Below are 16,970 nucleotides of genomic sequence, written 5' to 3'. Positions count from 1 at the left end.
ACTGAATTAAATAAATTATAATTCAGATTTCTCTTTCCTGCTTTCTTTGTTTCTTTTCCTGTTGGCACAGTAAGGCTTAAATTTTTGGACTGCTATCAAAGAACCTAATCCACAGATGAGAAGCTATTTAAAATATAATTCATTAATCTATTATAACTGTAGGACATTTTTCCAGCACAGTGCTTGAGGGAAACCGTTTTGATGTGATCTAAATCCAGGACCAGATTTTTTGAACTTTTGACCTACATATAGTCACAGAGAACTCTATACCAAATTCAATACCACCCTATTGCCATTTAAAAAATTTTAATAATTTTAAAAGAAGGTCTTACATTTTAATATTGAAATGAACACTACCAGTTATGCAGTTCTTCTTCTTTATTAAATATTAGGAGTTCCTTTTGTGGTGGTCCAAACTGCTGAATTCTTTTCTTTTTTTTTTTTTTCTTTTTGGGTCACACCTGGCGATGCACAGGGGTTACTCCTGGCTCTGCACTCAGGAACCACCTTTCTGAGGTGGTGCTCAGGGGACCATATGGGATGCTGGGAATCGAACCCAGGTTGGCAGCGTGCAAGACAAATGCCCTACCCGCTGTGCCGCTGTGCTATCGCTCCAGCCCCTCAAATTGCTGAATTCACTAAAGCAATAAAGCAGAGTTACAAACTATACAAATGGGAAATACTTTATTTTTTGTTGTTGTTTTGTTTTATTTTCATTTTTTTATTGAATCACCATAGAAAAAGTTGCAAAGCTTTCAGGTTAAATTCTCAGTCACACAATGATCAGACCCCCATCCCTTCACCAGTGCACATGTTCCAACACCAGTATACCCCAGTATACCCCCATCCCACCCCCCTCCCCACCTGTGTGGCTAATGATCTTCACTTTATTCTCTCTATCCTTTGCATACATTCAATATTTCAACAGAAAACTCACTATTATCACTTGGAATGTTCCCACAACAATCAAACCTGCTGAAAAGGCATCATTTTATAATTTGTTTTCCACTGCTGAGAATGAAGAATATGTGAGCTCACGCGGCCACAACAGTGACCACATGGTTTTGGATTTCTGATATTTTAGCTCATTTCACAGTCTATATGCATTTCTATAAGAAGTCGCTGGGTGCCAAAATTGGTTAGTAGACCCCCAAGATCATAGTCTTTAAGAGCAGAGGAGCCGTTTTTGTGTGCATCTGCTCCGGATTTCATAAATGGGAAATACTTTATACAAAAGCCCTTATAAATATAGTTCTAATTCTTGCAATTAAAATTAGTGTCAAAAATGGTACATTAAATAAACATTCTGACTTATATGAGTTCAATATTTTTCATGGCTGTCCATGTTAGAATTTTGTGATAAACTTGTGGAACTTCCTTGAAGTATAACAGGGTTTATTCCAAAGCGGATGTTGCTAATGTACACTCTGAAGGCAGGCTTTTCCATTTGCTTAGATTGAAAAAGAGAATGGTAATTGCGCAATTTATGTGGAAAGTTTTATTGCCACTGTCCATTAGATGCAAGGATGTTGACAGTACACAAGTATCAATCTGGGGCTTGTTACAGGATGAATACAAACAGAGAATAAATGTAATTTAATCACACCATGAAGATTCTCCACTAATGCTAAAGAGAGATTGATGGTTAAGTATAAATATCTAGAATGGTAGTCAATTGAGATAAATGGAGAACTTTTTTTTTCTTCTAGTAGCAGAAATTAAATTCTATTTTGTATGCACACATTCTTTTAAAGTAACTTTTTTCTTTTCCTCATTCTCTTTGTTCCATGATTTTCAATTTTCTATGCTGACATAGATCCTTTTTCCTTGCATTTCAAGACCAATTTTCTTTTAAATAGAGTTCCTCAAGAGTAATTAAGTACATTTCAAAAGTGAAGATGATTTTCTAGGGATCTGTGCACAAACATACGATTTATGTTTTATTTTTCCTATGATAGGAAGCAGAGGGGACACTTACATGCAATATCCTAATAATATTACATATTTATAAGATTTGATCACCCAAAAACTCACACCTGAGTGTTTTGAAATTATTCTTATGCTACATAATTAGTATTTAGAAAGTTATAAATTGCAATTTTGATTCCCTAGTGAAAAATAATAGTATCAATTAAAAACATATCAAAAGATAGATGTGATACTTTATTTTTGGGCTCAGTGATAATTTGCTTTTTTAAAAAAATTTAACAGTTAAATTAAAGCTATTGAGTTCTCTATTTACTACTATAGACTCCATATAAGTGTTCAATGTCATCTTGAAACTATCAACAATTTAGTAATTAATAAATTAGACCCTGGGGAAATTGCTTTAATTACATATGAGAGAACCTTAATCCACTCTTTAATTTTATAGATATAATATTAGGAAAATGTGGAATTGAATCAAGTCTCCATAATTTTAAGTCCATGACTTTTCTACACTATTATAAGAGTAGCAATTTTTTGCCCAAATAAGGTATTAAAAGGCTACTGAAGCAGAATTTCAAAGTGATCAGGTTTAATATTTAGAGTGAGCAGATTGGAAAAACAGCCGGGGGTATGAATCATTTAAAGTTCTTAGAGACAAAGAACTTCAAAATGTATTACCTTGTATATGAAACTGTTTATAATTGTACATGTTCATTTTATAAGAACTGTGTTTTAAAAATATGCCTGAGCATAAAAATATACTGCCTAAAAAACAGTATAAAGACATATATTTTTGTGGGCATATATTGCTATGTATTATTTACATAATACGTATTTAATTTCTCAGTTTAATATACACTATTTAACCAACATAGCCATTTAGTCAGGTATATTACCCACAATTAAGTAATTTCAATATTCAGTGAATTCCAAGATTACTTGATAAAATCTGAGGCATGATATGGTGCTTAAACCATCTTCCAGATTAGTCTACCTGGACTCAAATTGTTTTATTACTTAAATAAATTGTTTTATTACTTAAAGTAACTTAATCTTCCTAAACTAGTTTTCTTCATTTGAGAAATGATCTTTCTAATTTCCTCTAGGCTTTTGTAAGTATTTCCATGATATAATATATTTCCATGACAGAATGCATGTAAAACCAAATGACAAAAAGAAAAGAAAAGGCAGAGTATTGGAACCAACAAGATTTTTTTTTAAAAAAAGATTTATAAAGAAAAGGGACTGGAGCTATAGCACATCGGGTAGGGCGTTTGCCTTGCATGCAGCCTACCTGGGTTTGATTCCTCTGTCCACCTCGGAGAGTCTGGCAAGCTACTGAGAGTATACCGCCCGCACAGCAGAACCTGTCAAGCTACCCATGGCATATTCGATATGCCAAAAATAGTAACAACAATTCTCACAATGGGGACATTACTGGTGCCTGCTCTAGCAAATCAATGAGCAACAGGACAACAGTGCTACAGTGCTACAAAGAAAAGCCCATTAGATTCACAGATCTAATCAAATGAAACCCTAAGATCCAGAAGAGAACAGAGTACAAAAATTCGACAAAGTGAATACCTCACCAAGAATACTCTCTCTAGCTAAATTATCATTCAGGTTTGAAGGAATAACCCAAATCTTCATGGTCAGCAAACAGTTTAGAGAATTCATAGCTTTAAAACCAGTTTTGCAAGAAGCTTTAAAAAAAATTAAATTGCATCACCACAAGAACCACAGTTGCCATGTTGTTCATGATTGAGTTTCAGTCATAGGATGTTCTAATACCCATCCCTTCACCAGTGTACATTTCCCATCATTGTCCACAGTTTCCCAATCACCAACCCCATACCCTTGTCCCTGCCTGTATCCATGGTGGCATTTCTCCCCCCCCCCTCTCTCTCTTCCTCCTCCTCCCTCTCTCCCCCCCTCTCTCTCTCCCTCTCTCTCCTCTCTCTCTCTCTCATGATTTGCAATCATGTATAACCCTTTACTACTTTCAGCACTCAGTTCTTGTGCAGAGTGCTCATTTCTAACTCTCATTGTTATAGAGGTCCCTTCCATAACCTAACTGACCCCTCAACCTGTGGCAATCTCCTCCACCAACGTGGACCAGTCTTCCTGCCCTTGCTTCTACTGTCCTTGGATATTAGTCTCACTTTTTTTTTTCTTTTTGTGTCACACCCGGCGATGCACAGGGTTTATTCCTGGCTCATGCACTCAGGAATTACTCCTGGTGGTGATCAGAAGACCATATAGGATGCTGGGAATCGAACCCGGGTCAGCCGCGTGCAAGGCCAACGCCCTACCCGCTGTGCTATCACTCCAGCTTTATTACCTACCCGCTGTGCCATTGCTCCAGCCCTATTAGTCTGACATTATGTTTTGTTTTTTTTTTAATTCCACAAATGAGTGCAATCTTTCTATGCCTGTCAATCTCCTGACTAATTTCACGCAACATGATACTCTCTATATCCATCAATTTATGAGCAAATTTCATATGGCTTCATTTTTCCAATGGTTGCATAATATTCCATAGTCTGTCATAGTTTCATTATCCAGTCATCTCTTATAGGGCACTCAGGCTGTTTCCAGGTTTAGGCTATTGCAAACAGTGCTACAATGAATATAGGAGTGCAGAGCTGCTGCGTGTTTTGGGACTCCCAGGACATATTTCCGAAAGTTGTATTCTTGGGACTTTTGAAAGTTAATTTGTAGTTTTTTGAGTAATAATGAAAAGTTTTCAAAAAAGGCTGGATCAGCTGGCATCCCCACAGACAGTGAATGAGGGTTCCTTTCTCCCCACATCTGTTCTTGTTCTTTTTGATATGTGCCAGTTTCTGTGGTGTGTTTTGCCTTGCATATTCTCAATGATTTTGTTTTACCTTGCATATTCTTGATGATTAGTGATGTAGAATATCTTCAAAGATGAAACACCACTGACCAAACAAGTTGAAGCAAAAATACACACGAGACTACATTAAAATAAGAAGCTTCTGCACTTCAAAAGAAACAGTGACCAGGATATAAAGATAGACCAGGAAAATGAGAAAAATTATTTACCCAATTGCCATCTGACAAGGGGTTAATATCAAAGATATAAAAGGCACTGCTAGAATTTTATTAAAAACACACACACACACAACCTCATCAAAAAATGAAGAGAAGTGAACAGAAACTTCCTCAAAGAAAAAATATAGATAACCAAAAGGCACATGAAACAAAGAGGCTTTTTTAAGGGATAGAACAAACTTCCCAGAACATAGCATTTACTATGGACTCACACATGGCTTCTCTCTACTAGATTATAAAAGGTATGTTTACTCAAAGCTGCTAGTGGATTTGATAAACTTTTAATAATTAATTAATATCTAGTTTCTATTGAATCTGCTATGTCTTATTTTTTTAATATTATAGAGAATTTCATTGTAATAATATTAATGTATATGGTTAAGCGGTATCTATATAAAATAGGGTTCAATATTTTAGGATAAAACACTGAACTTTTACAAGCCTACCTATTCAGATTTTTCACCTTTAAATTGTCTTATTCTCTTCACTCCTAATACATTTTACATATGTAAGTTTTTCTCATTTTATGTAAACACTAGTATATATTAGTTCAGAATTTTTTTTAAAGAGTTTTATTTCTGACAGGGGAGAGATGATAATTACTATACTAACATCCCAGAACAAAATAAAATGTAATGCAATAGATTTTAGGTGCCAGAGCTGAAATTTATTTATGGAAATGAGACTAGGCATTATATTAAATGTTTGAGTGTATTTATGTACATAGGTTAAAATGATACAGCAATCAATCATCACAAATTGACTTTTAAATTTTATTTTCTAAAAATTCCATCTGCCATTCTTTGATTTTCTGTAGCAGATAGTATGAAATAAATATATTTCCTGACTGCTGAGGAAGCAAAGTGAGGGGTAGATGAGAAATTGAGGACAGTGAGAAGGGATAGACAGACTCGTGGTAGGCCTGGTGTCAAGAGACAGGTCTGTCAGAAACAAGTCTATTATGAACAACTTTGTAAATTGTAGTTTCTTAATAAAAATAAATAGTAAAAAATATTATATGGAGCATTAGTCTCAGCCAGTATATATTAAATATTATATCATAACTGATTTCCTAAAATTCCTGAATTTTAGGAAATCAATTCCTGAATTTTAGGAAATTTAAGAATTTCCTGAAATTCCTAAAATTTTCAGTTCTATTCTAAAGTTTAAGATCATTTAACTCCCAAACCAAAAAAAGAGTTAGATTATAGTGCAGTTCCTAAGAATTCCAAATCTTCCAAGTCTGCCCTAATAAATATAGTTGAATCACAAAAATGAATGTATGGAAAATAAATTGAATGGTAGAATTTTTAGATTGTTGTTATAGTTGAATCATTGAACTTGGATAGATATTCAGTCTGTAAATATCAAAAAGTATGGAAGTGAAAGCATCTTTTTTTATAGCAGTGAAAATACCAAGTATAAGTCTCAAAGGTCTTAGGATAATGTCTAAAATTTCTAAGGTGATTTATGGGCATTTTCTAGAAAAGTCTTTTCTTTACCAGTACATTAACATACTCAGAATATTGGTATGAAAATCAGAGATTTATATCAGTTGAACAAAGTAATTTTTAATTTTTATTACTTAGTTGCAGCATTCACAAAGTTACTTAGTGAAGTTTTAATAAACTTCCTATTTGGTTCATTGTTTCTTTAAGTCCCCAACAAGTGTTTGATATCATCATCTTCATGTGTTTAGATAAATGAATTATTCATAGAATAATTGTTTTTAGTTTAATTACTTGTAATAGTAAAATGCATTATAATATGTAATTATATTTTCCAACATAATTGCTAAGTATAATGACAATGTATAATTCTTTATGAGACTACATGAAGAAAATTGCATTTCTCATGCATAATATTACAATAAACTTCACTATTCCAAAAATTAAAGCTTGTTTTAAATAGACTGTTTATTTCATATATAGCCTATGAAATATAAATAAAAAATGAATTATATTTTGGTTAGGAATGTAAAAAAAGCTTTTTATAAGGAAAATCTTTAGAAATTCTAATAAAACATATTTCAAACTCATGTTTCAATTGATACTTTAATATGATTTATAGCCTATAAAATTTGGTTTGCATTGAAATACATGATACAAAATGTTTCATAAAATGAAGCTTTCCTGTACAAATAAACTCTACCAAATATAAATAGCTTATCAAATTACATTCTTCCAGGACTGAAGTGTTGGTGCTATGCAGTATCTGTGAAGATGTAGCTCCTATTTTCAATCATTAAATCACTTTAGCCAAGTGATGATTTTTCTGAATTTAATCTCTCCAAATTATGTTGCATGATCCAGTTCCATAAAATCAATATTTAACAGACTAGAAAATGGAATTCTAATATTTATGAGGTTGTAATAACAACAACATAAAAGGTAGTCTTGAGCTTAGAAGTATGGTCAGTGTTTAGAGATACATCTTTTGTATTCATGGGACCCCGAGTTTGATCTCCAGAAGCACCTCTAAATAACTTTAGTTGTATTTCTGGAAGGAACCCAGCACCCCTGTTGACAGTCTGGTGAACCCTAACCAATGCATATGTCTCTAGGTGTCCACAGCACTTTTGGCTTCTAGAAGCATTGCATTGTCTGCCCTTACCTTGAACTTTGCAACCAACTGAGACAATATTTGTGACAATGATATCTAGGTTCCCTAGCACAATTTTGGAAGAGCAATTCCTAAGACAAAATAGTAGTATTTCTTATCCCAAAATTCAAAATTATGTCATATCAATTGTCTCTTTAACAAATAAGACTGGCAAGATATGTTTTAATTTCATTTATTCATAGCACCATTTTCATAGGTATGATTCAACTATATCCAAAGATAAATTACCGTGAGTCATTTCGCCTCACTTTTCTGTAGGGTAAAATGACAAATTCACATTTACATAAAAATGATACATAATTTAAATTTAATAGACATCTAATAGCATAATTTTTTACATTATGTCTATAAGAAAATTACTTGGAATTACATGGAATTTTTGGTCAAGAACATAACCAAAAGTTACTTCAAAGATGATAATTTTTGCTGTTAAAGTCAAATGATTAAAAGGTATTAAAAGTTCCAAAAATAGACTTACACAAATGACTTGGAAGAAATAAAATCACAACACACATTAAAAGTAACAACAGAGGAATTATGGAAGAACAAGAATTTTTTCCTAAGTACTTCTTTGGAAACCAGTTTAGAGACTCCTAACAAAATTAAAAATAGAGTTTCTCTACAATTCAGCAATATCATTCATTCCTGATTATTTACCCTAAAAACACAAAACCATTAATCCTAATGGGAATATGCACAATTATGTTTACCACTGCAACTGAAGTCAAAATCTGGAAACAACAAACGTGCCCAATGACAAATTATTGGATAAAAACTAAGGTATATTTATAATGAAAAAAAGAAGAAGAAGTGGAAGAGGGAGAAGAAGAAGAAGAAGAAGAAGAAGAAGAAGAAGAAGAAGAAGAAGAAGAAGAAGAAGAAGAAGAAGGAGGAGGAGGAGGAGGAGGAGGAGGAGGAGGAGGAGGAGGAGGAGGAGGAGGAGGAGGAGGAGGAGGAGGAGGAGGAGGAGGAGGAGGAGGAGGAGGAGGAGGAGGAGAAGGAGAAGAAGAAGAAGAAGAAGAAGAAGAAGAAGAAGAAGAAGAAGAAGAAGAAGAAGAAGAAGAAGAAGAAGAAGAAGAAGAAGAAGAAGAAGGAGAAGAAGGAGAAGAGACGAAGAAGATAAGAGGAAGATAAGAGGAAGAAGAAGAATAGGAAAAAGAGGAAGAAAAGAAAAAGATAACATTTTGAGTGTCCTGCAATTTGGATAGGCTAGAGCGATAGCACAGCGGTTGGGCATTCGCCTTTCACACAGCTGACCGAAGTTCAATTCTTTTGCCCCTCTCGGAGAGCCCGGCAAGTTACCGAGATTATAGAGCCCACACAGCAGAGCCTGGCAAGCTACCCGTGCATATTGGATATGCCAAAAACAGTAACAATAAGTCTCTCAATGAGAGACATTACTGATACCCACTCGAACAAATCAATGAGCAATGGGATGACAGTGACAGTGCAATTTGGATGGAATTAGAAGTTTTCATTCTATATAAAGTAATTCAAAAGGTAAAACACAAATACCAAATAATTTCACTCTTAGGCAGATTCAAAGAAACAAATAGATTGAACAATCCCTGCTAGAAACTAATCAATGGAACTAGAATTGAGGAAGCTACAAGAGTGCACTGGGAGCAGGAGGTGAGTGGGAAATATGACCATGAGTTAGCAGTGGAGGGATCATTACACACTGCTGGAGGGATTGCTACAACATTGTAAGTAAAAAATAATTGTTTCAAATCTGGTTGCAACTGTGATACCTCATTAAAATATATGCCTATTAAATTTAAATGCCCTTTACCTTATAAAAATTATAACGTTTATTTTAGCTAAAGAGATTGGTTGAGGCTGGAATGATAGCACAGCAGGTAGGGCATTTGCCTTGCACGCGGACGACCTGGGTTCAATTCCCAGCATCAAATATGGTCCCCCGAGCACTGCCAGGAGTAATTCCTGAGTGCATGAGCCAGGAGTAACCCCTGTGCAATGCCGAGTGTGACCCAAAAAGCAAAAAAAAAAAAATTAAAAATTTTAAAAATAATAAAATTTCTTCAAAAAAAGATTAAAGAGATTGGTTTATGTTTTGCTCCATTAATATTTTAAAGAGCCAATCACTAGAGGTTCTGTGTCCTCAGGACCACTCCGAAGTGTGGGCATGATGGTTCTATTCCAGACTCAGCAATAAGTGACTCTCATGTCATGGGACCTCAGGAACTAGAAGAGTTACACCCATGGTGCTCAAGGGCTATGTGCTGTCTGACCCATGTGGGATCAAACTCTGGGCATTGCATTTTAAATATATGTCCGATCACTTGAACTATGTCTTTGGGTCCTGCATATAACTTTTAAAATCAAGTTGGGCTATTCTGCATATGGAACATATTTTATTTCTTTTGTACAAGGATTCTAGGATAATACACGATCAAGCAAGCCTATGTATTCGATGCTAAAAAAGAAAAAAAATGAAAAGTTCAGGTAGGGATATTTTCCTCAGAATGAAGTAACATGTTAGATAATACATATAATACACATAATGGTACACATGGCCAGCAACAAAAAAATATTTTTTTTTTCTTGAGGGGACCAGTGCAACTGTACAGCAGCTAGGATGCTTGTGGTAGACCTGAGCATTAAATATTAGCACCATATATGGTCCACTGAATTCTGTCACACCCCCAAACCCCCAGATGTCAGCACCAGTAGTAATCCCTGAGTGCTGAGACAGGAATAGTTCTTGAGCACTTCCAGGTCTAAACTGAACCAATCCTTCCCTTAAAAAATTTTCCTTGATTTTCAAATGTAAATTTATGAATTCATAATATATACAAATATATAACACACATATATAGATATAAACACACAATATGTATGTGTATCAACTGTATCACTGTCATCCCTTTATTCATCAATTTACTTGAGTGGGCGTCAGTAACTTCTCCATCATTCTAGCCCTGAGATTTTAGCAGCCTCTTCTTACTCATCTTCCCCAACAATTGGAGGCTCTTTCAGGGTCAAGGGAACGAGACCTGTTATTGTTACTGTATTTGACATATCGAATACACCACGGGTAGCTTGCCAGGATCTTCTGTGTGGGCAGGATACTCTCAGTAGCTTGCTGGGCTATCTGAGAGGGACAGAGAATGTATATCAGGGAATACAAGCAAGTATGTTTAAACCAAACACACGTGTGCTGCTTCAGGCACATCAGTGGGCTAGACTATAAGAGGTCACGTGGCCCAGAAGTGGCCTTGTGCTTCCATGGCGCTAGGGGCAGTTTCTGGGTGTGACCGCCAAGCTAATGGAAAATGGGGGGTCTGGGTGTAGGAGGTGTGTATGTATGTATGTGTATATATATGTATATACTAGCATGCACATATATGTATACATATATACATATACATATATGTGTATATATAAATATAAATATATATGCTAGTGTAGCCAGATAGGGCATATTGAGGGTTCTTTTAGGGTCAGAGGAATGAGGACCATCATTGTTACTGTTTTTGGCATATTGAATATGCCAAGGGTAGCTTGTCAGGTTCTGTCATGTGGGTGGGATACTCTTAGTAGCTTGCTGGGCTCTCTGAGAGGGACGGAGGAATCAAACCCAGGTCGGCGGTATGCAAGGCAAACGCCCTACCCACTATGCTATTGCTCCCCCTCCAGCACAGGGGTCCAACCAAGAAGTGCCCTCTCCACCCCAGACGCCAACTCCTCCCCAGAAAAGGGAAAGAGGAAGAAATTAAGCTAAGCTTCCTGCAGATCTGTAGATGCTAAATTTCCCTTTCTCTTAAAATTCTCCCACCCTTGGCTCCAGTCATTGTGATGAGTCCCTTTCCGGAGAAGGGTCTGGAATCCAAGTAAAACTTGATCTCCTTGTTAGGATCAGGACAGAGAAGCAGAATAGGGAGTCACTTCCTCACCCCGTAGGCCCCGCTGCTCCAGGCGGATGGAGCCAGTGTAGAGCCTGTTCTCGGACTAGCCACACAGGGCAGCACGGGGTTGTTGAGCTGTGAAGCCCATGTGACTTTCGGAACCACTGGTAGGGAGGAAAATTGCACCGAACAATCGGTGATTCAGAAATGAAGGTGGTCCGCTGAGTGCCAACTGGGCCAAGAAGGCAAATTGCACGGGGGTCTTTGGTGAGAAGGCTCACCTGCTGAGCTGGGCACCGGCAGTAGTGGGCTCAGCACGCTCTGGTGAGGGTGGCAGGGGGAGCAAGCACCGAGCCCCAGCGCTGGAAAAGGGCTGCCTTAGAGGAGGGGCCATCCACAGTGGGGCTGGGGGCAACCAGCTTTACAGCTTGTGCCAAACATCAGGCTGCGCACCCCACAAATGCTAGGCATGTGCCCAAAGGCTCTGTGGTTAGTTCTATTTTGTGGCTATATCAGGCTGCGCTCATGGCTTACGCCTGGCTTTGTGCCTAGGGGTCACTCCTGCTGCTGCTTGGGGAACTCTATGCAATGCCAGGGATTGAACAGGAGTCAGGTGCGTGCAAGACAAATGCTTTAGCCCCTCAATATTGTGAATTTTAAGCAAAATTTTCTGCTAGAAATTAATTTGTTGAGCTAGATACATAGTATAACAGGTAAGGTGCTTGCCTGGAACTTCGTCAACCTTGATTTGATCCCTGGACACTCCACATGGGCCCTGAATCCCACCAGCATTTTCCTGAGCACAGAGCCAGGGTCATCCATGAACATAGCTGTTGCTCTCTCTTTGTTTTTTTGTTTTTAAATGTGAAACATCATCATGAAAGGAAATATACATGCATGCCTCTCGGTGAACCTGGCAAGCTACTGAGAGTATTCTGCCCACACGGAAGAGCCTGGCGAGCTCCCTGTGGTGTATTCAATATGCCAAATACAGAAACAAAAACAGTCTCATTCTCCTCACCCTGAAAAGAGTCTCTAATCATTGGGAAAAACAAGTAAGGAGAGGCTGCTAAAATCTCAGGGCTGGGACGAATGGAGACTTACCGGCACCCACTTGAGTAAATCTATGAACATGGGTGACAGTGATAGAGTGATACCTGGATACATTTTAGTATTTGTTATTTAAAATGTTTAAAGACCACAAATCAGGTAGTGTTTTCTTTCCTTATCACCATCTTCATTAGCCTGTAGACATTTTTGCTTTTCGATTTTCTTTGATATTGAGCTGTACTCAAGGCTAAATCCTGCCTCTGTAATGAGGGGTCACTCATAAGGTGCTCAGGGGACCCTCTGTAGTGCCAGGAATTAAACCCAGCTTGGCTGCATGCAAGACAAGGGCTTTATCCGATGTACTGTATTTCTGGATTTAGCCAGTTAAATGTTCTATTAAGTTTTGTTTTGAACACAAGATAACTTAATAATTTTGAAAGACATCTTATTCCGAAGACTGTCAAGCAACTTCCTGACTAAAAAAAAAATAAAGCCTAGTTTGCATTGAAAATATAAAACTATAAATGGAAATTACCTGGGTTGTTCTATAAACAATACCATGGAACTCACACTCTAGATTATTGACAGGAACTGATGCACACGTATATAGAATTATTTGAAAAAATACTGGAATCATGAAATCAGGTTTCTGGAACTATGAATTCCAATTTTATTTTTAAATTTCAAATTCAAGACCTTATATATAAATCATATATATATACTTTTCTAGTAAGGGGATATGTAAAAATAAAAGATCAGTTTTATGCCTAATGTATCATGTATATCTGCCAGAGACTCTATAACTATTAAATGTGATTATTTGTTGTTCTCACTGAACTCATTTATTTAAACTAAAAATGATGAATATATTTATTGAATTTCTGTGCTAAATTTTCAGTGTGAGATTCAATATTGATATATACATGGTGAATAGATAATGGTCCATGTTTGAATGATTTGTGTATTTGTTTATTAATTAAGTAATGAATGACTGGAGATGGTGCCAAGAGAACTAAGAAATAGGTGCTAAAATAATTCAGAAAATGGCTATTCTTCACATAAATACCAAATATGTTAGTAGTACTAAATTTAAATCCTTGTTTCTAATTCTAAAGTGAAATTAAACTTAATTACTGAGAAAATGTTGTGATTACAGTAGCCAGAACTGAAAGAGATAAAGCTGACACAAATATTCACTGGAAAAGGCAAATCGCAATGAAATTTTAAAATTAAGATTTAGAAGCTAATTAGATTTACACTTCAGGAATTTTTTTTTAATGTGGTCAACCCAGAACATCACAAGATATTCTAATTTTGTAGTTGTCTAACTGGAAAAAAGATAAACAAACTGGCTTCACATATATTTCAATATAGCTTTATAAATTTGTATTACCAAGGTCCATTGTCTACTCTGATAAAAATAATTGAGTAAATACAAAGTTGAGATTATGTTTAACCTTTTTAAAATTATGATTGTCATGTTAGACATTTAAGAAGAAAACCCATGCAAAAATTCTCTGAAAGAATGCCTGGTGACAGATTAGAAGGGATTAATCTCAATGAAGTAATTGAAAATTATACTTAGACATGATGGACATGATGAATGAAAGGTGTTACATTAAAAATAAGATTGATAAGAAATAGATGGGAAAGAGGAGACTCTTTTAGGGTCAAAATTTTAAACTTTTATGAAGTGTTGGAGGCAGGTAATAGAGTGCAGTGATAATGACCGTAGACTTCAAACGATAAGTTATTTTCTCTGGTGCTTCACATGTCGTTGTATTTCCCAAGCTTGTAATATGAAATTATAGTTTGGAGAATTAATGCAATTTGTTTTAAAACTTGGAGGCTAGAGATATAGTAAAGTGTTGCCTTGCATACAGCCAACCCAGGTTTGATCCCTGGCACCACATTTGTCCTCTGAGCACATCCAAAAATGATCATTGAGCATAGAGCCAAGAGTAAGTCCTAAAAAAAGCTGGATGCAGCCCATTAGCACCCCTGCAATCCTCCAATTTAAAAAAACTATGTTCAGGATTCTTGATAGCACAAAAGATCAGAGTGCTTGGCTTGCATTTGTTGGACCTATGGTTCACCCAGCACCACATGCTACCTTCAACACTAGCACTGATATTTCTTTGGCTGCACTTCTGGTAACAATGTTGGCCCTCTACATGCTAGCCTGAGTAGGATCACATCCCTAGAATCCAGCAAGAACCAAACACTAAAACTCACAATATAGGGTTGAGGATTGCTCAAAATGGCACCCAGTCTCAACCACAATGGAGACACTACCCAAAAAATTGCAAAACAAAAATATTGTTCAAATATATATATATATATATATTTTTCATTCCCCTGATCCGAAAGAGCCTCCAGTCATTGGGAAAGACCAATAAGGAGAGACTGCTAAAAACATCAGGGCCGAGTGTAATAGAGATGTTACTGGTGCCTGCTCAAGTACATTGACGAACAAAGGGATGACAGAGATGTATATGTATATATATATGTATATATATATATATACACACACACGTGTGTGTGACTTCTTATTCATTTAATATATTGCAGTAGTGGACTTTTAAGTGATCTATTTGAAATATAACATTTGAGGAATATGCCAGTAGATTTATCAAATTATTACTATACCAAAAAATATAATTGATGAAAGTATGCTATCTAATGCAAGAACTGGAGTGATAGCACAGCAGGTAGGGCGTTTGCCTTGCACGCGGTCAACCCAGGTTTGATTCTTCCATTCCTTTGGAGAGTCTGGCAAGCTACCGAGAGTATCTCGAGGGCACAGCAGAGCCTGGCAAGCTACCCGTGGTGTATTCAGTATGTCAGAAACAGTAACAACAAGTGTCACAATGGAAACGTTACTGGTGCCCACTCAAGCAAATCGATGAACAACAGGATGACAGTGTGACAGTGTGATCTAATGCAAGTACTACTATGAATTACAGGAACTTAAATATAGCAAAAAATTAGTAATAATATCACATTTGCATCAGGCACTCCAGTAGACACAGCAAAATTGCTTGTCTCCATAGCATATGGATTGCAATTTGAAATCAAGTAACACTTAGAACTGAATTTTTCATTTAAATCACATTGGTGAGCCTTAAGGAAATCTAGCTTTATTATAATTAACATTTTAAAAAAGAGTCAGAAAATGAGTATTGAACTGGTCAATTTTTGATTCCTGTGTCTTCAACACATTTTTGGTACTTTAAGAAACTATTTTTCTATTGCTATAATTTTATTCAATATATTTTTTACTAACAACAAAAGTGCACTAGAACACATAAAGCCTATATATTGCTAATGGAATCTGTAGTTGCTAGGAAAACATTTTCAGCATTTCATGTACTATTTAATTTTATTATAGACAGTAAAATTGGAAGTCTGATTAATCAGGAGAGGAAATATTTTTAAAGAATTTTAAGAACAAAACAATGTCTTTAGCAATGTTTCTATTATTTTCAAAATATAGTAGTGTATGTACATGCTATGCAAACATATGCATAGACACTATCTAAAGAAAATATTCACAAGGACAATATAATATTATTGTATAATATATACAATATAATGTATAATATATAATGTATAATACATTTATATGTGTGTATATCATATATATGCATTCTTTAATTTGGGTCCAGAAGCAAATGTGCTCAAAATCATTTCTTGTGAGATTGTAGGGAACCATATGTGGTGCTGAATAATGAACCCAGCTTGTCTTTGTGGACAACAAACACTTTACCTGCTGTACTATCAATATGACCTTACACGTAGTTTTCTAAGTAGATAGAAGAAAAGCATAAATGAGTAATTGAAGTTGCTTCAACCACAGGTTATCTATGCTTCACATTATAAAGTGGGCTTTTCCAACAAAGTTAGCACTGGTTCCTTCCAATCGTTTGGATAGCTAAACACAATTTTTTATGCTTCAAACATAAAAAATATATATAGTGCTGCAATAAAACAAAAGAAGCAAATATGTGAGATCAAACAAATAAAATAATCAACTGAATTTTTCTTTTACATTGGGGAATGAACTCCAAGATGAATTACTATCTTTGATGTTTTTTATTCTGTTTCTAGGAAAAGCTACACTATCTTTTGAAATAAAGAATGCAGGGAGAAAGCCTCTCCACCACACACAAGTGTTCACAGAGCAGTGTTTGTGTAGTCCTACCCACCTAAATGCTTTTCTTCTTTTCTTATCATTTAGTCTTCTTGAAAGTATCTTCCTTGGCCCATTGCTGAAAAGACCATGTGGCAGACTAGGAGCCTCCAAAAGTGAATAAAACCAGGAATTTAGACCAATTATTTTGTAGCTGGAGAAAGAGGATTTATCTCTAGTGTGTGTAAGGTTGAAGACTTCTCTGTCCTGTCTCCTGAATGTTTCTTTGAACA

Source organism: Sorex araneus, chromosome 1 (genome assembly GCF_027595985.1).
Source record: "Sorex araneus isolate mSorAra2 chromosome 1, mSorAra2.pri, whole genome shotgun sequence".
NCBI lineage: Eukaryota > Metazoa > Chordata > Mammalia > Eulipotyphla > Soricidae > Sorex > Sorex araneus.
This window is presented reverse-complemented; position numbering follows the sequence as displayed.